The 23,503-nt window shown below is 37.8% G+C and overlaps 1 long non-coding RNA gene across 1 annotated transcript in view; it reads right to left on the bottom strand.

Moving 5' to 3' along the window:
• Positions 1-17,519: 17,519 nt before the first annotated feature.
• LOC134755231 (uncharacterized) overlaps positions 17,520-23,503 on the bottom strand; it is a 234,391-nt gene continuing 228,407 nt past the window's right edge. The window contains exon 3 of the long non-coding RNA XR_010129015.1: positions 17,520-17,529. This is a non-coding gene — a long non-coding RNA (uncharacterized LOC134755231). The remainder of the gene's footprint in view (positions 17,530-23,503) is intronic.

Genomic DNA, 23,503 nt, shown 5'->3' with positions numbered 1-23,503 from the left:
CAACAATAGTCCTTTCTACAGACGAACAATAATAATAAGAAGAGTCGAATACACCAATGTTGGAACGAATAAAAATATATTCCGTGATCCCGCGATATTTCAGATAGGTATTTACCATTTAAACCCATGTGGACAAACTTATTAAAAGACAAAAGAGTAAGCAATGCTCCAGAAGAACATTACTTTGGACATTTAAAAAACAATGTTTTAAAAGGGCAAAAATAATTGAAATGTTCTCAATTGATACGAAAACTAAGGACCGAGACAGTTTCTAATTCAATAGAAATAATACACAATATTCCAAAAACGAGACTTACAAAACTTCAAAAGGAAAATCAAAATCAAGCAGAAATATGTAAAAGAAAATCCATAAACAAAACTTCAAAAGGAAAATCAAAATCAAGCAGAAATATGGAAAAGAAAATCCATAAGTGATCAAACGCATTTTGTTGGTAAATTCTTGAAAAAACCGACACGCCTTGATGCCACGAAGTTAACACCCGATGTTTCCAGCTTACAACCAGCTCCAATACATTTAGTTTAAGCCGAAGAAGAAATTTTAAACTGCTTTTATTGTGGTCATGGAACTGGATTCACTTAGCCTGCGTAAACTACCGAAATGAATGTAGTCGATGAATTTTTCATTTGTGACATTTGCACGTTAGTTGCTAATACAACTGCCAGTCCGGTTTATACATCAGAGTTTAATCATAAAGATATCTCACCATATGAACATTTACCTCGGCATGTAAACGAACTTTTCAAAAATCCGAAATTTTATGATGCTTTACCAGACAATAGAGGATAATAATTATTTTGTAACCAGCTTGCACCTACCTAATAAAAACTCGAGAGGTCTTCTTATAGAGGATTTTAAAAGTTTAGATCCAGGTGAAGAACTGACCAACATTGTAATGGATCACATTTTTGCACACGTACAATTTCGAGACTAAATTTAATGTAATCAGTGTGGCAAAGTCTAATCCCATATTCGAAAATTCTAGCAAATTACCAGAATTTGTTGAATCTGTAAATTTATCCATTTAAAAAGGTAATGTGTTTCCTTTGTGTATTAATAACCATTATACAATGGCAATTTTATATTTGAAACAAAAAACTTTGCTATTTTTGGATCCCCTGGGATGGAAAAAAATATTCGAACACTACAAAAATAAAATTAACGAATTTCGTGCAATGAAAAAGATTTCAACGGTTATAAAACGAACCGAAACGCCTCGTCACGTTTTGCAGCAAGACAATTACAATTGTGGTCCGATATTGATTCATTTACTTAGCCTCTTTGTGCAAAATAAAACCCTTATCCAAAAAGAGACTTTGATGTATATCGCGAGGAACTAAAATACCGATTACTTGAATATAGTGACAACATGGAGCACGTATGCTTGTTTTGCAGTCAAACAATAAATTCAAAAGAGTTCAGTTGTTTGTGTTGCAAGAGATCTATTCATTACATATGCTACGTAAGTCAGGAAGACCAACAAAATCGATTAACAGTCAAAGAAAAAATTAGAAAGTTTGAATTTTTATTCGATTTATGCTATTACAAGAAATCAATGTTAGATTAAATGTCGTACTGGTGATTAATAATTTAATGATGTGTAATGCATGATGTGTGTAATGTCTGTCTGTCTAATGTACAAATTTAAATAAGACGCACACTGGACACTACTGCTTACTGACTACTTCTGAAGTTCAATCAATGACTGTGTCTGAGAAAATAACATACCTTAACAAGACTTGCCAACTGTGCAAAGATTATTCAAGCAATAGAAATTAATAAATACATGTACACTTGTCTGATTACATACCTACATTCTAATTTAAGGTTCACTTAATTTTGGAATTATTTGCTAAAAGCGAATCCCGATCTCCATTAAGATGCAACCTGAAAAGCGCTAAGTAAAAAGAATAGTTATAACAACTTAAAATTTATCTCACAAATCCATTAGCTAATCGCTAAATGCTATTCTCCAAGCTTCCGCTTATCTTTCGATAACGCTCAACACCACGTATTCTGAATTCTGAACCAAGAAATCAACCATCACTAGTTAGAGATACAGTTCATATTTAAAGAAAAAACGAGATCCAAGTTTGAAGAATTGTTATGAAAATGTGAAACTCAACATTGACTTTCATCAATCGAAGCGGACCAATTTGCAAAAAGCTACTGCATCAGCGGATTGCGTCTAGTTTTGTTTTGAGTAAAAGGATTAAATTGTGATGGACGGCAAGGCATCCGATTTGGTAGTCAGATTACAAATATAGAGCGCAGTCAGAGGTTTTCTGGACAGAGTTTTGGTAAACTGAAATAAATGTCATATACTAAGTAAAAGTGACTAAGGCCTCTGATATCGCGGCAGGTGCCTGTGTCATTCAGCCACCGGGCCACAGCAGCATAGGTCGAATTTTTCCAAGTATATGTACTTCTTACTGAAGGCTAATGTCGCCTCCTATGCTTATCGCGGCCCCCTAGGTTTATGGCGATGGCCGAATGGCACAGGCACCTTTATTTCAGTTTAATTTATATAGTAATATTTTTACTCGAAATAAAAACAAATTAAAAATAGCGTTTTGGTAGCCAATTGGTGAAAGTAATATTCGATATTTCTGCAGCATTGGCGCGAGCGATCGCTGTCAATCTCCCTTATAAAATGCGTTGTTGTTCTGATAGGAACGTTTAATCTGTCACTTAATTTATTAAGGAGATTGACAGTGACATCGCCAACGTCAACGCTGAAACAATAACGGCGTAAAAGGAACGCTACCTCATGCATTTACAAACCGAATGCGACTTTAAGGCGTGTAACTTTCGCGGGTTTAAAGCCCGGCAGAAAAAGTGGATATATCTTAAATGTGGCCTTGTAACTGGAAAGTGGAGGGGAAAACCGAGAAGACAGCCCGATTCGATAAAGTGATCAGGCAGCCTACTAGCTGAGATGACAACCGTACAGCAAACGCCAAACGGATAGAAAAAAAATATCGGTATGACTGATGGTACAAAAAGTCATGTGACTATATATCGCCGCTATACTTACTCAACCTCGTATCTGCAACACTCATTTGATGACAATAACAACAGTATTCTGAATGAAAGAAAAGCGACATTTCCATCAAATGATTGTTGCAGATATGAGGTTGAGTAAGTATAGCGACGATATGTCCATAAATTATTTAAGTTTCATCTTGGCTACTCAGATAGGAGGTACTCAGGCCCCGTAGACAACATGCCAATCGCTAACACTATACGTAGCGAACGAAACGCAACTGTCACTCTCACACTAATATGGAAGAGTGATAGAGAGATAAAAAGGCGATTCGATGGCGAAGCGATAGCGATTGTCACCTTGGCTAGGCCGGCAGATCCTCAACACCTCGATAATTACGACCTTATACCATTCCAAGTATCGACATATTGGAGGAAAATCATTAAACGTTTTTAACAAGGGGCGACGCTACGGCCTCAGCACTGAGAAAATCGACACAAGGAGGAGGAATAAATTTAAATCCCGACTAAGGCGCCTTTTCCAGACACATTTACATACTTATACAAAACCCTCAGGGAGCATATCGGAAGCTAATTCATGTTAGGCATGCAAATATTTACCGAAGCCTCCGAAGCCTACAAGCTATTGGAGATGCTCCAAAGTGGATCGGCCCAAGAAAATGGCCGTGTTGATAGAAGAGATGGGTGTTTTTATGTTGGTGGCTATAATGCCCATAATATATGGAAATCGTAATCCTATTAGGTATCAAACAATATAGACTCAGTGAACTTGGTTTGAAATGAAAGGGTTTGATTTTTACTTTTACAAAATTCTTTTAATCTTAGGTTATTTTTTACCCACCTAGGGGAAAGATTACGAACTTACTGATTATTATGCATTGAACTATTATTACTAACGTATCTTAGAACCGGCACAGAGAACCAGTATTTTGCGCTATGAGTTGCTGCCGTTTTGGCATCAAACCATAGAAGCGGAGCGTGATTTCCCGACCTAAACGCGTAAGCGCCATGAATTTTTGCAGCGTTTACGACGTTTTGGTCGCATAGTACAGGTTGTAATTGCGACAATTTCATTGTTTGGTATGTCGTCTCTATAGTTATAATAACTCAATGTTATTACGTCGAGTATTCCATCGTAGCATCAAAAATACTGAGCCTTTTCATAAGTGAGGGCTCAATCTATTAGTTTTTATGGCGTGGATAACTCAAAAAGAATGTTAGTAATCCAAAGAAGGGTACAGTCGAAGGCAAAAATATTGATCCAGACAAACGACTCAAAAATATGTGAACACGACTTTATTTTCTGGTTTTAGAGCGTAAACATATTTTTGAAACTTTGGGAATGTATATTTATTTATGCCTATACAAAAAAATCTGTGGTCGAGTTAGTTATACAAACTTGTCTTAGCTCGGAATGAATAAGTCAAATAACTATTGAATTTTGTCAAATTTGTTGTGGCTGGATTAAGGCTGATTTCTGGCGTTCCATTTCGAAACCAGGGGATCTGGGGGTACCTAATTCTTTCAACTCGAACCTACTAATGACATCTTTCAGTCTTACGTCTTACTTAAAAACGTCATTACCTACAAATAACTGAAGTAAAACATCAATAGAAATCCAACTCTGAATATGGACTCTAATGTGATGGTTATACGGGTGATTTTAGGAATTACCCGAATATACGTTACTGACTTGCTTTGTATATTTAATTAAACGAACGGGTCTACCGCGATTTAATTTCATTGTTTTCACCTTAAATTCCGACGTTAATTCGTATAATTAAATGTGTGTTCAAAACGCGAGTTTGAAGTGACTTGCTTTATTAGGGTCCCGTACCCAAAGGGTAAAAACGGGACCTTATTAATAAGACTCCGCTGTCTGTCCGTCTGTTTGTCCGTCTGTATGTCTGTCCGTCTGTCACCAGGCTGTATCTCATGAACCATGATAGCTAGACAGCTGAAATTTTCACAGATCATGTACCTATTTCTATCGCCGCTATAACAACAAATACTAAAAACAGAATAAAATAAATATTTGTTCCATACAACAAACGTGATTTTTTTGCTGTTATTATCGTAATGGTACGGAACCCTTCGTGCGCGAGTCCGACTTGCACTTGCCCGGTGTTTCAATAAAGTATTTATTACTTACCCATTCATTTAACTACTCTAATACTATTAATATGTAAACTCGAAAACTATATTGTACTATATAAATAACCATCCTCAGGTCTCACCTGCTGGCATTAGTTGCGTTCTCGCGTGTGACTCCATACATCCCAGGTAGCAGTGACGTCAGCGACGTCATAATGACGTCATTTATACGTTATAATGACGTAATGGACGTCATAATGACGTATAAATGATACCTGGGATCTAGCGCGATTTACGTATAGACTCGCGCCAGGGGTGCGAAACTCCTATCGGGTATTCTCGGCTCCGTTCGGTTCAGCATTGGTCCGAGCAATTATTAGGGTTGACACAACTTGACGTCCCTTTGCGTACACGACCACAGATAAGATAATGACTTGAATTTTGACAACCCTACATAGCCGAAAAGGATAGTGCCATATATTAGAAAGGGACAGCGTTATTCGACCCTGAACCGTTGTCAAACTTCGGTTTTGTAGGAAGTTTCCTTACTGTACGGTAGTACTATTATTTATTCTGTGCTCGCGCGCGAGAACGCAACTCATGGTAGTCGGTCAGAGATTAGATTTAGGCAAGTAATGATCATAATTACGATTAAAGCTTAATTGTGTGAAAGTTGACGTAGGTTTATCAAGGATTAGCTTAATCTAGGCTACGTCAAATAACGCCGTAGGTATGTATTGTTTTCGCTGGCTAGCTAACATGCCAATAGTTAACGCTCGTAACCTCTTTCTATCACTCTTCCGTATTAGTGCGACAGTGACAGTTGTGTTTCGTTCGCTACGGAGCGTTAACGAATGTCACGTTGGCTACGCACCCTAATCGGATACCAAGCATACGGTAGCACAGCATAGTATGCCCTTTAGGTCATGTTCACCTAATTGCTAGGCGCTGTCAACAGCCATAACTATTACTGGTTTGTCGTTTATGATGTCTTATTTTTAATGTCGTCATCGCGTGACAGAGGCCAGAAAACATTTCTCTGCGTCACATTTTAGTTTGACAGTGTCTAGACATCTATTCCAATACTATACGAATTCTGAAGAGAAGCTACAGTGCGCCTTAGCATTGAACTCGCCAACGCGCAGGCAATGTGAATGTGGCGGACTATTTGTAGCCGTAATCTCGCCTTAATGTCCCCGTCGCGTGACGCAGGCCAGCAATCGTCCTATGTGTCAATTTAGCGGACCTTCGCCTATTTGTTGTATCACGACAATCAGAAAAAGGATTATGTAAATTAGTAGGTAGGTAATAGGTAGGTATTAGTAGGTAATCTGCTAATAAAAGTGGAGGAAGTCCCGTAACCACGGACGGCATATAGTGTCGGACACACATACTTTCTCGGCAACTAAAAACGTGAGCATTTCAAGGATAAGTAAAGTAGCGTGGGGGGATGTACCAACGTCGAGAAACGGGATGTGCAATATGTGCATTGCTTGTGACGCGCGCAGTGACTGTGGGCGACAGCGGGCAAGGAAAAATGGAAGAGAAAAAAAAAAATGTTCGGAAAAGAGGGTGTGAAAAGAAGTGAAAATTTGATATATAAAGGAAAGCAAGCTACCAATATAAAAAGTAAAGAAAAAGGTGATGCTGAGGGGAACTAAATAAACAAGTGAAGAGCGATGTTAAAAAAGGAGGAAAAACAGAAGCAGCCATTGCTTGAAGCAGCCTGCAGTATGTTTAGATTATGGATACAGAGCTCCAGTTGCCACGGGTGGGCGCATGAAGCCTGTGTTTAACATTCCAGTATATTCATAAGATTATATTTGTGATCGGTGTCAAATGTTTTTAAACCGTCCGGTGCTAGGGGTTTGAAATGTAGTCCGTCCGGTATGAGTTTTTTTCCACTAAAGTTTACTTTTCGTTTTAGAATTAGTTTATGTAGAAGTTGTTGTGTTTTTTTATTTTGTTTCTTAAGTTTGTCGACTAAAGTAATTCATAAATAAAGATATGTTTTTTCAAATACTTTTTTATTTTATTCAAAAAGGCTTAGGTGTCCGCCACTGGGAGACTTCCCCCTATTTGCAAGTATAAAATCAAATAAATTTATATGTTTTTAGGGGGACTGGCTTAAAACGTGCAAAAAAGCCATTATATTTTCATTTTTTATTATTTTTTTTCTAAATAAACTGTCATTACAATCAGAATACGTGTATTAGTACCTATGTTTAATTTCAGAATATTCTCAACACAAACATAGTTTTAGACCTTGCTTAATGTATAATCATATTTGCAAACCGTTCATAAACTAGGTATTAACTTTATAAGTAAAACGTCGACGAAACGTAAAAATAAAAAACACCGGCCAAGTGCGAGTCGGACTCACGCACGCAGGGTTTCGTACCATTACGCGAAGAAAGGCAAAAAAATCACGTTTGTTGTATCCCAGCCTCACTTAAATATCTATTTTATTCTGTATTTAGAATTTATTTGTTGTTATAGCGACAACAAAAATACATCATCTGTGAAAATTTCAACTGTCTAGAGGTCTATTATTGTTTATGAGATATACACTACGAAAACCGCCTTAATATTATCAAAGATAGATATAAGTCCGTAATAGATGGAAAAAACGTGCCTCGAAAATCACGAAAATTTGATTCTCGATCAGATGGCGCCACTAGATTTGGCCTACTCTCGTATAGAGGGCGTTGACGGTTTCGTTTGTTATTTATAATTTTAACGCATATCAGTGAAAGAACATGGGTCAAAATCATATAAAAATAATCAATGCAAATAAAAAAATCATTTATCCATATTTAAATACATTTTAACGTATTTTTATAAATCTTCATTTTTAGTTTTAAAGTATGTCGATAGATGGCAGTGAATTTACAGAATGACAGTACCGCTCTATCCTATTATATCCTCTTTGATATTATTAAACCAGTTACAAAGCAGCAAAGCACATACCTGACAAATCAAAAGTTAGAAGGCCGTGTAGGCAAAAGTATCACAGCACAATATATCGTGCCTAATGGGGGGCGGAGTAACACAATTTACACAATGTACTCCTTGGTTATGCAGTAGCGTAATGCTATTATTGTTACCGTAAAATGGGGTGAGTAGGCGCAAAACTGACATTCAAACCTCGATAACTTTTTATTTTTACATAATATGTAAACTGAATGGTGTATATAATAAGTGTTCCGGACGTTTGTATTTTAGTTTTTATTTTATTTTGGGTAGTTCCATTTCATAATTTTGACGATAAACAGGAAATTCCACCTCACCCCGTAGTCCCTCGTAATTGGGGTGAGATGGGTTTTCATACAAAGGTGATTTTGGAAGATTGTTGGATCGTTTTTTTTAAATACGTGTATTACTGTAGCTCCATTTTAAATTGGAATAAATTATTTTTGTAGCAGTAGCCTTAAAAACCCATCTCACCCCCCTTTCATCCCTTCTCTCCCCATGCATAACCCAACTCTCCCCGCGAACCCTACTCACCCCATTTTACGGTACTGACGGAAAACAATCCATACTAATATAATAATAGTACTACACATATATTATATCTGTTTGTCCATCTTCATAACTATTAAAGCTGCAATTTTGCACCGGCTCCAATAAATATCCACCACGCTGTAATAAAAAACCAGACAAGTGCGAGTTGTACTCGCCCACCGAGGGTTCCATACTTTTCAGTATTTGCTGTTATAGCGGCAACAGAAATACATCATCTGTGAAAATTTCAACTGTGAGTTACAGACGGACAGAGGAGTCTTAGTAACAGGGTCCCGTTTTTACCCTTTGGGTACGGAACCCTAAAAACAGCTTTTAGGCTTAAAGTAAAAACGACTCAATTGATAGTGTGCAAAATAAATTTTGTTTCAAGAAGGTATATTGATCCAGCATTTAAGCGACATTTTTCACAGACTGGAATATAGAAAAGTACAATTTGGCTAATCCTTGTTTTCGCCGAAAACTTTCATGTTTATAATTGGATTACTGCCAACATGTGTACTGCAGTAAACGCTCGTTAGGTAAAAGTTCGTGTGAAAGTCGAGATGGCGAAGTTTGTCCCTAAATCTGGGTTAGGACAATTTCGCCGTCGTCGCGTGGATATTCATTAAGGTCACGTCATGCCGTGTGGCCGGCTGGCTTTTATATACTTATAATGTGAATCGTTTACTATCACCTCATATACACGCATTGTTAAATGACGATTGACGAATGTGTTTATATGCCCAATAAAGGATGTCACAATGTATAACGGTCCAAATCCGGGCCAAGGCGTCCGACACTTCGTTTTATATGACAGGTGATCACGTGACGTTTTCTATATAAAAAACAAGTGCCGGACGTCTCGCCGTGGACCCACACCGTTCTAGCGTCATCCTTAAAGGTGACCTTCGGATTGCGTAGCAATGGTGATGTTGAGTGTTACTGATGCAGCGTTGCAGCAGCGGAATACTTCCTTTCTTGAAGCTGTTGGATCTGGGTGGCTCAGGTGCTGCGGAAGGGCAGCCCTTCCGCCCTCGCGTGACAGAGCACGGTCACTACAGAGGGCTGCCCTCCCTCCGCGCCTCCGTTTTTGGAATTGCTCTGTAGGGGTAGGACATACAAGACCACATGGATAGTGGGGTATATATAGCAATAGACGCAAAGGCCAATGATGACACGACAAAATCTGGGCATTCATGATTTGGTAAATCTAAATGAATGTGCATTATCAAGCAGCATTTTTTTAATAATTCGTGGTTATCATACTACATAATAAAATTACAAAACATAATTTAACATTAGCTTGTCTGTGACTTAGACCATTATATATCCCACAGTACCTATATTTTTTGTACATGGTCATCTGACAGTCTTTACCAAATTCTCCTGTTGAAAACATTTTATTATTTTAATTTTACAAGCCAAATTATACGTTGTTACAAACATTACCTTTTCATAATAGTTAAAACTTTTTTAATTGTACTCAGATTAAGATAGTTCTGAGATGTTTTAACTTTAGTGAATTTGACTTTTTGACAAAAAAATGCCTCCCATATAAAAATGACTTTCAGTGATTGGAGTCGAGTCTTCCTGACTACCTCAAGTAGAAGAGTTAAAAAAAATATTTTTTGTTAAGATGACATTCGGATCAGCATAAAACAGTTTATAATTTTAATCTTTTTTTTTAAATTCAGTAAAAATATATACCAGATTATGCATGCCCGGATTTTGTCGTGTACATTCTTAATTTCGCTTTACGTGTCGCACTTCGATTGCTCCAAGTCATTAAAGCATTGGAGATTGTGGAGGAGATTGAAGATCTGGTGTCCGAGCCGAACATCATCGGAGAAACGAAAGCCGCCAGGCTCCGATGGCTCGATGGGGAAGATCGCGCAGTCTGGAGGGCGTACTCTGGAGTACCAAATGGCCGAAGACTGTCTGGACGCCCTAGGTACCGCTGGAGAGACGAAGTGCAGAAAGACCTCAGCGAACTTGGCGCCGTCGACTGGACAGAAACGGCTTTGGACAGAGTAGCATGGCGGTCTTTGGTGTCGGAGGCCAAGATCCACTTCGGGTCGTCGCGCCACAGCAGTAAGTAAGTAAGTAAGTAAGTAAGATACTTTTGACGCTTCGCTACTTTTGATGTTGACTGTACCTGGTCTACTTTCCTACTATAATAAATATTTTTAAAAAACCGTAAAATATATTAGTTTATTAATAAATGACGAGGGTTGCTTTTGCTTACCTAGTGCAAATGCAAACGTTTGTAGCCTAAAGAAACAATTTACTTATGAAGGTACAAAATATTAAAAAAGAAATACCTTTTTAAGCCGCGAAAACGCGTTATATCTTTTCAAGGCCAAAGCTTATTTTTTTACATTTTCCTCTTTTTGTCCCGATAACAAAGACCGGACTTTATGAATTCCTACAGATTTTATTCATACCAGTAATAGAGTGAATACCGCTGAAAGTATTTGTTGAATTTTATACCTCTCATCGTATTCTTCGTAAATAAAAGCCCACTTCATTCACATCAGTTCTATTGTTCGTAGAATAACAACTAACATTAGCGACTAAAAATGAAACTGATCTATTAAAGAAATTATTAAAACCATTAAGATAAAGGCGCCTAATACCGTGGGTCTCAAATTCAGCGCCTATCACCGTGATATTTTAAAATACGCATTTTGTGAGCAAACCGATCGATTTTCTAAAAAATATATTTGTGTTTTAGTGCCAGCGTGTGTGAATGAAACAAATAACTCACAATTCGCAAATTTCCGCAACCGCAGCGCAAAAAATGCCATACAAACGAGTGACGCCTTATGTAAGGGAGCTTGAATCTTATTTAGTACCGTAAAATGGGGTGAGTAGGAGCAAACTGACATTCAAACCTCGGTAACATTTTATTTTTACATATGCAAACTGAATGCTGTGTATAATAAGTGTTCCGGACGTTTGTATTTTAGTTTTTATTTTATTTTTGGTAGTTCCATTTCATAACTTTGACGATAAACAGGAAAAACCACCTCATGCCGTAGTCCCTCGTAATTAGGGTGAGATGGGTTTTCATACAAAGGTGATTTTGGAAGATTGTTGGATCGATTTTTTATTATTATGAGTATTACTGTAGCTCCATTTCAAATTGGAATACATTATTTTAGTAGCAGTAGCCCTAAAACCATCCATTTCACCCCCCTTTCAAACCTTATCTCCCCATTCATAACCTAACTCTCCCCGCGAACCCTACTCACCCCATTTTACTGTATTTTTTACTAATAGTTATTGAACTAATGTTATGGTTTTTAGTGGTTATTTATAGCTTTCTGCATGACTTCTGAGTACCTGTTATATGTTTTTTGGCTTAGATATACGCTAAAAATGTAAAATAAGCCAGCGGTGAAAGGCACAGTATAAATAAATAAAATAAATATTATAGGATCTTCTCACACAGATTGACCAAGTCCCACAGGAAGCTCAAGAAGGCTTGTGTTGTGGGTACTCAGGCAACGATAATATACAAATACATAAATACATAGAAAACACCCAAGACTCAGGAACAAATATAAGTATGTATAAGTTACTCTATGGTTTACGATAGGCGCTAGTGCTGCACTCTGGCGGCAGAACATTGCAGTAATACCCCCTATTCTCAACATCGATTGACGGATTGAACGTTCTTGAACTTGTAGAGGTAGATGGCGTTTTGTTATTTTTACAAATTTTACAAATGTACAGTCGAGGTCAGAAATATGTTAATAAATTTGCACCTTACTCCTTTGTAATAAGGCAAAATATGTAAAACACATATTTAAAGTCGATTATACCAGTAACCCTGAGGGTTATTAGGTTAATAGTCTATCAATTTAAGTTACTTTGGTTGGTGAACAAAGTAGATTAATTTCTTTAATTGAACAATTCGTCGAAAGGGCAACGTTAAACAATTATTTGTTTCAAGTTCAAGCTGATTTTTAGGGTTCCGTACCTAAAGGGTAAAAACAGGACCCTGTTACTAAGACTCCTCTGTCCGTCTGTCTATCTGTCACCAGGCTCTATCTCATGAACCGTAATAGACAGTTGAAATTATATTTCTGTTGCCGCTATAACAACAAATGCTAAAAAGTACGGAACCCTCGATGGACGAGTCCGACTCGCACTTTTCCGGTTTTTAACCTCAATATTGTTAACTTAACGAAATTAAGTTTAAACTTAAAGATAAAATCTCCCCTTCAGCGATTAAGTCATAAAAAGTTTCAACATTTCACTTCAGCGGTCGTAAAGTCGTGTCGTGAGTAGCGGTCTTTAGCCATAAATTAGTTGACGAACTAATAAAATAAATCTACTTGGTAAACATTAATGGACGGAGACAATAACAGTAGGTCATCTCGACAGTTTCGTTAGGCTAGCGGCAAATCAAGACCATCAATACATTGCGCTTGATCAAATGAATGACCGGCCTTGATTTGCCGCTCTCTGCGCTGCGTGCCGCTTACGACCAGTCCGCGGCCTAACGGCTCGGCCACGACTGGGCGACCGGCGACGGCGGCGGCGATAACTTACGCTTGTGATCTGTAGTCCACGCACCTTATTATATACATACGGCAACTACTAATCTATTCTACTATTATATCTACTATTTGGTTATGTAATGTATATACCTACGTTAAATATAGTAAATATCTGGGAGGCCGAGCTTTGCTCGGAAAACATATAAAAACTCAAAAATGCGCGTTTTCTTAGACATAAGACCTAGCTAGATCGATTGTTCGCCCCCGAGAACCCCCATATAGCAAATTTCGTCAAAATCGTTAGAGCCGTTTCCGAGATCCCCGAAATATATAAATATATATACATAGATAGATAGAGATATAAATTGCTCGTTTAATGGTATAAGATATATATTTTTTTTATATATTAGCCTATTTTGGTGTCCCACTGCTGGGCAAAGGCCTCCCCTCGTTTTCTCCACTCGACCCTGTCATCGCCATTTTCCCACCATTTGGGGTAGAATGCGTCCAAGTCGTCCCGCCATCTCCTTTTTGGTCTGCCTGAACCCCGGCCTGCACCGTCTAAGATATATCTAATCAGAACCCACTGTATTATTTCTCCTTTGCGTTTGAAACATTAATGTTTGGCCATTGGTGGAAACGATTACGCCTTGCTAATTCTATCGTCGATTTAACATTCCACCATCGCAGGCTTAATAGTTACGTAAATTAAATCGCTATGGTGTGTCACATCAAAGATAGATATAACTCCGTAATAGATGGATACAGTCTAAGGAAACGTGCCTCGAAAGTAAAGAAAATTTGATTCTCGATTAGATGCGTACCTTTGGCCTACTCTCGTAAAGAGGGCGTTGACGGTTTCGTTTGTTATTTAACAATTTCAAGGCATATCAGTGAAAGAGCGTGGGTCAAAATCATATAAAAATAATAATTGCAAATAAAAAAAATCTTTTATCCATATTTAAATACATATTATCGTATTTATAAAATCTTCATTTTTAGTTTTAAAGTGTGTCGATAGATGGCAGTAAATTTACTGTGGTTACAAAATTTACTATGACAGTACCGCTCTATCCTATTATGTACTGTAAAACGTTGTACGATACATGCGCGATTAGGTAATTTGCAACTCGTGTCGATTTACACACTCCATTCGGTCGTATTTTAATTTATCGCCACTCGTTGCGAATTTCCTATTTTTCGCACTTGTATCGTAATACTATTAATCATCAAACCTGCTCACAAATTTTCACGAGAATCGGTCTACAATTTGTGACCTGTAGAGGAGAACATCGGGACATACGAAAGCATTTTTGCTTAAGCTGAAACGGAGACTTTCACTAACGCTCGATCAATTAGTTCCAAAATATTTTATATATTTTCAGGCACAAGATTCGAACTCTCTGTTTGAGGGTCGTATGCAATAAACTCCATGTAAACTTGTTATCATTCGAAATTGAGGACTAAGGCAAATTCGGCGAGTCCTTGAAACTTATTCACAATATATGTGTGTGTCATAGAGTAACTTATACTAGAGCGGTACTGTCATAGTAAATTTTGTAACCCCAGTAAATTCACTGCCATCTGTCGACACACTTTAAAACTAAAAATAAATATTTATAAAAATACGATAAAATGTATTTAAATATGGATAAATGATTTTTTTATTTGCATTAATTATTTTTATATGATTTTGACCCATGTTCTTTCACTGGTATGCGTTAAAATTATAAATAACAAAGGAAACAGTCAACGCCCTCTATACGAGTGTAGGCCAAAACTAGTGGCGCCATTTTCGAGGCACGTTTCTTCCTTAGACTGTATCCATCTATTACGGAGTTATATCTATCTTTGGTGTGTGTATAAAGCTATGTCTACACCAGCGTGGTATATGTGTAACAGAGTCTTCCTCAAATGCCATAGCGCATGCCTTATAGTATTTTATTAAGACTGCCACCTACTTAATCTTTCTGGTTTAACCCATTGGTTGACTGTTAGAGAATGCCTTAAGTTATTATGTCCGCCACTTGTATTGTGCAATAAAGATTAAATAAATAATATATAAAATATTTATCAGTACGGTTTTTACTCACTATTATTTTTAGTCGCTTTTGGCGACATGTTTCGGATTCTTTGGGAATCCATCCTCAGGCACGAGTGTCCGCGGCGGTTGTTCGTCGTGCACTGTGCACAACCGCTGAACAACCGCCGCGGACACTCGTGCCTGAGGATGGATTCCCAAAGAATCCGAAACATGTCGCCAAAAGCGACTAAAAATAATAGTGAGTAAAAACCGTACTGATAAATATTTTGAAATATGTCTCACGATAGTTTAAGTGAAATAATATATAAATACATTTTCAAACATCTTGGTACGGTGACAGGTGGCGTCTCCGTACAATTTCTAATCTTAGAACGCAAAATCCTACCCCTGGATCCGCCTATGGCCTATGGTTAAACTCATAATTCAATAGGGGATATTACTGCAATGTTCTGCCACCAGAGTGCGGGACTAGCCTTTTTAGTAAACCATAGAGTAACTTATATATACAACTAATATAAACCTTTAACAGGTTTTTGACAAGTTTTCGAGATAATAAAATATCACGGATTTAGATTTTAATAAACCGGATGGAGTACACGGGCCAAAAAGTGTGTCCACATGAGAAGTCAAAGTGGGCGGTTGCATCTCGTTCTAATTAGGGTGACCATAAGTCATATGTATGTGGGATATTAGGATAAGTTGGAATGTATAGTTTGGCCAAGATCTTTTTTTCATTCATGCATAGGAAGTCAGAGAGAATGGATATAGTTTTTTTCTCCTCTGTAAAACGCTTCACAAAACCTTACTTAATTTAGTCGTTATAAAAGGTGTTACTGATGACATATACGTAATGGCTTCTCTTTTGCACACTTCAGCTATTCTTTAAGCGTCATCGTAGTTAATTGCACCATTTTTTTTTATTTGCCGCCTTTGTGTACTGACGGAAATGTGTATTCAACCTATATAGAATATTATGTATAAATGTGCCTGTAATATTTAAGGATTTTGGATTTAAATTTTGGCAATTATATAGCTCTCATTACGTGCACAAATACATCATTTATCTATCTATCTATCTATCAACCAAATAGTTAAACATGCCGAAATAAAGATATACTTATTTAGGTAAACTTATTTTTACATTAAGTAAGTACGTAGGTAATAAGAACTCTGTAAGGCCGATTCACATCGTGCCGACATCATAGTCACCCTAATGAGTTTGACAATGTTTTCTTGTATTTTTATCGTAAACTTTAATAGTTGAGGCTTACCTGTGAAAAGATATACCACAATCAACAAAACTTTCACTTCTGCAACCTTTCACACAACATCTTTTACCCATTTTATACTTTATTTCGCAAATAAATCTTGAGCGCCGCCATTCATGTATTTTGAAAATTTCTTGATCAAGTTGGGGATACCAATTAATATTCAAAGTTACTACAATGTCTACCATATTAAAATTAATGTATTTTTTGTTGTGCACATGCTTGGTTAAATCAGTTAATAATATTGACATTATAACTATTTACAAATTACGTAAAAGATATCAGAACCGCACTCTGAATATAGCACTTAAATAATATAAGAAGGTATTTAATTTTAGTAGTTATTGATATAAATACTACCAAAATGGTATTTTTTTAACATTGGCAACATGTGCGAGTGGGACACCGCGACCCACTTTTGCTATCTCATGTGGACCGTTTTCTCTAGTCTGGTACGAACACCTTTCTGGCTCAGTGATAAGGTTCAATTTAGTATGGCAAAAAAAGTGACAGCTCGCTCCTGTTTAGGGTATAACTTCATGTAAAATATGACATTGATGCATCAAGGCGGTTTGTTTACAGAGGACTGGACCTACCGGGAAACGCAAATTCGAAATTTGCAAGAGTGACAGAGATAACGAAATTTCAATTTTCTTGTTTCGCTATAGACCCTCAGATTGTGGTAGTGGCGCCCTGGCGCCCCCCACGCTGAGTTTCGCGTAATATTCCCTATTGAAATTACATTTTACAGTGCCTTACTCTTTTTATGTAGATGCGTTAAATGCGTAATGTCTATAGAAACATTTATTTTCAAGTAGTTGCAAAATGAAGATAAATGAATAAATAGGTACTCTTACTGATGTGAACGTAGCTTTATAAAGTAACTTGGCATAGTTCGATCAAAGCATTTAATGAGCAAGCCTAGACAATTGTCGATGCTTGCTTCATTAAATGCTTTGTAAGTCAATTACTTAAGTCATTACTTGACATAAGTTCTAAGCCTCAGTTTAGGCAGTAACCAGTTAAAGATAAATACTGTTCTGCATACAAATTCATTTTTGGTACAAGCTTTTATCGCTGACTGTACTTTTCTTTCCACAGGCAACTAATACTGATCGAGAGAATTCTAAAAACCCCAAACACAATTAGGTTGCGTTGTTTCATCACAGAGTTCCTATTACCACCTCCTGTTACCACCTCCTGACCTGTCTCCATCATCAGATCAGCTCGATAGTATGTACCATAATATTGCATTGTCACCCGACTTACATATGTATGCAAATTTTCAGCTTCATCAGAAACCGTAAAGTGGGTCAAATTTAACTTGCAAGATTTGACCCTTACAAACATAGTTACATATTACATATAGGTACATACTTACTTACATAGGTACATTGCAAGTTAATAAAAAGCTTGTAAAAGAGGCGTCGGCACTGTGAAAGTTTTTAGTTGTAAGCTATACCACAGATTATATATGGCTATACCATTAAGTTACAATTACAAAACCTCACCGTGACTTTAGTTTCGATGATAACTTAAAATTGGTATCGCAATTTAAGTTTAAGTTAGAGGAACGTATTAGGTATACTCATGGTAAGAAAAAGTAATTTTAAATAACACTGAAAAAAACCTTATTAATTTTGGACAAGATAAAAGTGTAAGAAACAGATGTATACTTTTTGTTGGTATGTGTTAAATACATAAAAAAACGAATTAAAGTCCTACACTAAAAAATACTTTAACCATGTCAAAAAAATCTTAATTCGTTAACAATGTTTCTTCATACATAAATATAGGTACTGTACCAAAACTGTGCAATTTGCCATGGAAATATCGATAACAACTCCCATTACGACGGCCATTAGAAGTTTTGACGATCGTTCAACCGCCATTAACCGACATCAAGTCAAATACGTAATAATAATAATATCACCGCAGGGCAGCTTGTGGCGAGTAACGACCCCACGGACCCGAGTACTCCCGAGAGTCGGTCAGGGTCTCCGTCTCCGGCGTGTCTTCGTCGGTCGGAGTGGACCCCAAGGGGACCCGCAGGACTCTCAACTCTGGCTTGCCTTCATTGGCCGTCCCGAGAGGAGTCATTAAAGCTATATGCTCCAGGGGTGGAAGTGAAACATGCATAAGATGCGAGTTGGCACAGTGGCTGTTATGAGCCACTGGGTAGAAAGCGGCGTGCACCTCTCGACACCCCTGAGCCGCTTACACCGGTGTTGCTGCTGGTCGTCTTCACGACGGCAGTGTCAGAGGCCTATCTAGTGGGCGGTAAGTCACAGCCTGCCTCGATAACTAGTAAAAACATTGTTTTGGCAGGTGCCCGGATGTCTGCAATATAACCCAGTCTCATTGTTCACCCAAACTTCAATCCATAGACCGTTATACTGTTCAATTTTTCTACAATAATCCCAATGCCTGCTGCGACCGGTTCATGATTGTCTATTGTTGCGCCTGTGAACGGGTTCCAGCAGGCGTTCTATATAACATTAAAGCTCTCCAAGGAGCCTCTACGTGTTGGATCTATATCCCCACGTAAGCCTGTCAAAAGACCGGGATTTAAAGGCCCATGAAATCCAAGGAGATAAAAATAATATGATATTTTTTATTTTATTTTAGACAATCCAAGATCATTGTGTTAGAGATATAAATAATCTTATCCAAGTGTTTATCCAAGTGGTAGAACTCCCGTCACCTGTTCACCCGTTGACCACGAACGCTGCAAATGGTACGAAACGTCGGGATGTATTATAAATTCAATATACGCGATATAATCCGTTTTCATAGTTTTATTTCATGTTAGAACTATACTTAACAACTATAACTGTACATTTATTTATTACTACGTGAAGCAGCAGTTATTCAGACACAGGCAATCAATTATTGCTAACATTCTCAGAATGCTGTTGGAGCTGGCCCTCAATTTACGTACAAGGAATGTAGCTTGCTTGAGTATGGTGGTGTAGAAGCAGTCTACTCGCGCCTCCGCGCACATCCCCGATGCACTACAGAATTTGGGCGGCTGCCATCAGCACTGAATGCGTTCTTGTTACATATATTGAACACGCAGAGCGCTGTACCGTTTATGAGTATAATCAGCCCACAGCAGGTTGCTCCTTATGTGTAGGGGCGTACAATAAGCCCTGAAAAGGGTGCCTTTTACAATTTAATGACATAATTAAATGTTTACCGTTTTGTTGGATTTTAAATGTTCGTTGTAGTTTGTGGCCTGCGATTTACAAAGCTACGGAAACTACTGCAAACCTCGAAAATATGAATAAGAATCAGAATATCATTTATTTGCCTACCTTATGTACCTACACTACAACACTGTTTGCTGTGTTCTATTTGTTTGCGCAATATATTTTCGAAAATGTTGTCGAATATTATGCAAGAGCGCCAAAGCTCGAGAATCGAAGTTTCTTCTATTTCCCTCTCTATTAGTAGAATATAATATAAGAGCGACGGACCTCGAAAAATGAAGTTTTGGCTATATGCCTCTGTATTGCAAATTGCAAGAGCGACAGAGAGGCGAATAGACGAATGAACGAATAAAATGGTTGGCATTTGTGGTATTTTCTATAAAAAGTTATATTGTCGATGGCGCTTAGGCCATTATTAACGATGCTCCGATATAAATACAATGCCGCGCGACGCTGTGTGGCGTAAGCGCCATCGACAATAAGGTCCCTTTTCATAGAAAATGCCCCATTTGTAGCCCAGGGCTTGCACAGCTACGAATAAAAGAAAAGACAGTTATTTCACTCCCACGTCCTCAATTGCTAGTTACTAAAAGGCTAAATGGGTTTTCTTTTCTTACCTTGATTAAATAAAAGAAATTAATTAAATTTGGTTCAAAGAAAAGATTCAATTTACCTAGCTGAGAGAGAAAAACTTTTTAACTAATTTAATAAGCAACTTTTGCACGCGTCTACGCGTTATTTTATTTGTGTTTTAGTCTGGTCACGTTGGAGATGTTTCTAAAGGAGTTGTACTCGTGCAAATACCTACCTACAATACGTCTAGAGTTAGACCAAGAAAAGTCTGCAACGATTTTGATAGCACTCGCAGTGCAAGTGTTATATTAAACGTCAAACTTCTATGAAAATATGACGTATAAATAACGCACTGCTTATGCTATCAAAATCGTTTAAGACTTTTCTTGGTCTCTACATACGTTGCCTACCGTCAAGTAACGGTCGTGGTCTCCGGTCGCGGTCTTCTGTCTCGGTCGCTGTCTGTGTCGCGGCGCGAACCGCCACCTTCAGACCACTTTTTCCTATAAGTACGTACCAGTAGGTACAATTTTGACGTGCGTGTGTCTATCGGAATAACTCTTAAACCTTTGTACTAACAAAGTCAAGGAACTTTATCGATATCGTGCAAGTTCGTTCCCATGAGGCCGCACGAAGATAAATAAACTCGGATAGCGAAGGAAAGTAAAACAAAAGTAAATTCAAGAAACGGTTTGTTTTAAACGGTGTATTGTAGGTTCGCCTTGGGGAGTACTGTCAATAGTTAACGTATTTAAGGAGGGTTTTATACAGCAGCTGTGCACTCACCCACTAGACGAACATCTATTGGCGCTCTCATACTAAGTACTTTATAACGTTAAGGATGACTCACGTTAGACCGGGCCGTGTCCGGACCGGAGCTTCCGGCGCTTACTTTTCTATGACATGACAGGTGATCACGTGATGCCCTCCATAGAAAACGAAGCGCCGGAAGCTCCGGCCCGGACACGTCCCGGTCTAACGTGAGTCATCCTTTACTCGACGTGGTGAATGATGGTCCCTTTGACAGTTCCGCCAATTCGCTTTTAGATAGACTTTATTTAAAAAATAATTGAAGAAATAGGTTTATACCGTCCTTTTATTACTTTATTGTTACATTTCTAAATAAAAAAATGTTTTATAAAACCCAAAAAACGGGCCAAGTGCGAGTCGGACTCGCCCACCGAGGGTTCCGTACTTTATTTTTCCATTCCGTTACCATTTTTCAAACACTTTGCATGGCCGACTCGTTCCGTACTTTATTTTTCCATTCCGTTACCATTTTTCAAACACTGCATGGCCGAGTACGGCGGTAACGAAATGGAAAGTACGTAAAATGTATGAAAATTTTGGGACATTGTTTCTTTCCTAGGAGCATGCAATCAGCTCATGATTCCGGGCACAAGTAACATTAAATTTACATATCCTAAAAAAAAGTCCAGTGCATCTATCTACAGAAAAAAATGCCCATATATAAAAATTAATCTAAAATTGAAAATGTATGTAAAAGCGCGAACATAAAGTAATATTAACATCATTATTAAAATGGCACAAAGAAATTTGTACAAATCATGTTAAAATGTATGATTCAGTTGTTAACACCTTTTGCTAGATTCATGGTGTGGGTAATTAATGTGGTTAGCTTCGGATCTAAATGTATTAAATTCCGATAAATCAGTACAGTCAGCGATTACATTTTAAATCGAATTTTAAGGATGGCTGCTTACGCACAAAAAAAAAAAATTATACTAATCTGAATCTCGGAAATAATATATCGGTCCGACTGCCTTAATTAACTGAGGTAAGTAAATACTTACCAAAGCTTGCTTGATCCCTGTGTAAAAGTAATTCTATCACTTTAATTAATTTTACGGGTCTAACGCTAAGAAATTTCATTATTTTACCTTTTCTCCGACGTTCCAGTGGGGACCAGTGATTAAGATGTTGAAACCAAGGGATCTATCTTCGGACCAGTGTGCGGATATTGTTAGTGTTGCGTGTCGTGCCGTGGACAATATTATACATAATAACCAAACGGAGTAGCCATTAACAGGCTTTCCCCTCTGTCGAAAATAGTCGGCCAATGGTCATACACAATGTATGGACTGACGTTTATCTGACATGGCTATTTTGACGTTACGTATACATTTGACGTTCCCCTCCCCCGCAAAAATTGGCAGACTTTTTTGTACAGCAAATTACAGACGTATCGGCTCCGTTTGGCTATATCCTCCTAGGCCGCAATAGTATTAGGTGCTTTAAATACGACTAAAATTGTACGGTTAGTGCAAGACAGTGTACGGTGATTTTATTAGCACTTGTAAAGCGATAGCTGGACTTTACAAGTAGCACGTGGACTTTTGGCCGTTGACTCCAAAATGGTAGTTAAACGCGTTTCAAGATTAATTCTCCATTCACTGCACACTACCACATTAGTTTACTGTGTAATAAGCTATCGATATTACACATTAAACCATTTTCAAAGTGTGCTCTGCGGACCCCTAGGGCTCCGCAGGGCCTCTGTAGGGGCTCCGCGAGAAAAAATAAAAAATAAATCAAAAACCAGCTTTTCTATGTCTGGTTCACGGATCAATGGTGACGGAAGATTTTTTTTTAATTTGGGGCTCCGTCTAATATTTTGCTTTCTAAAAGGCTTCCGTCACCAAAAAAGTTTAAGAACCGCTGCTTTAAACAATATTAATGAGCAAAAAACGAGGCGTGACTATCAAGATGGCGCTTGAACCGTAACTCCAACTTTAAGAGATTTAGGTACGTCAAAAATTTGCTATTGTCTAAAGTGCATTTTTAGGGTTCCGTACCCAAAGGGTAAAAACGTGACCCTATTACTAAGACTCCGCTGTCCGTCTCTCCGTCTGTCCGTCTGTCCGTCTATCTGTCTGTCACCAGGCTGTATCTCATGAACCGTGACAGTTGAAATTTTCACAGATGATGTATTTCTGTTGCCGCTATAACAACAAATACTAAAAAGTACGCAACCCTCGGTGCGCGAATCCGACTCGCACTTGGCCAGTTTTTTGTTTGAAGAAACGTCACTGACATAATATCCGATCCGTCGTATTTTTAGCAAATTTATGACATATCTTAAAGTTCGAATCAATCCGTTTGACTGTAATATCTGACTTTTGTATTCCTTAATGTAATGGGTCCCATATTGACATTTGATCCTCAAAACAAACCGGATCGACTGATACCATTAATAAAAACATGTCATCAAACCTATTCTGAGAAACACATAGTCACAATCTAGGGGTCGAACC

The sequence above is a fragment of the Cydia strobilella genome, chromosome 2, assembly GCF_947568885.1.
Source record: "Cydia strobilella chromosome 2, ilCydStro3.1, whole genome shotgun sequence".
NCBI lineage: Eukaryota > Metazoa > Arthropoda > Insecta > Lepidoptera > Tortricidae > Cydia > Cydia strobilella.
This window is presented reverse-complemented; position numbering and strand designations above follow the sequence as displayed.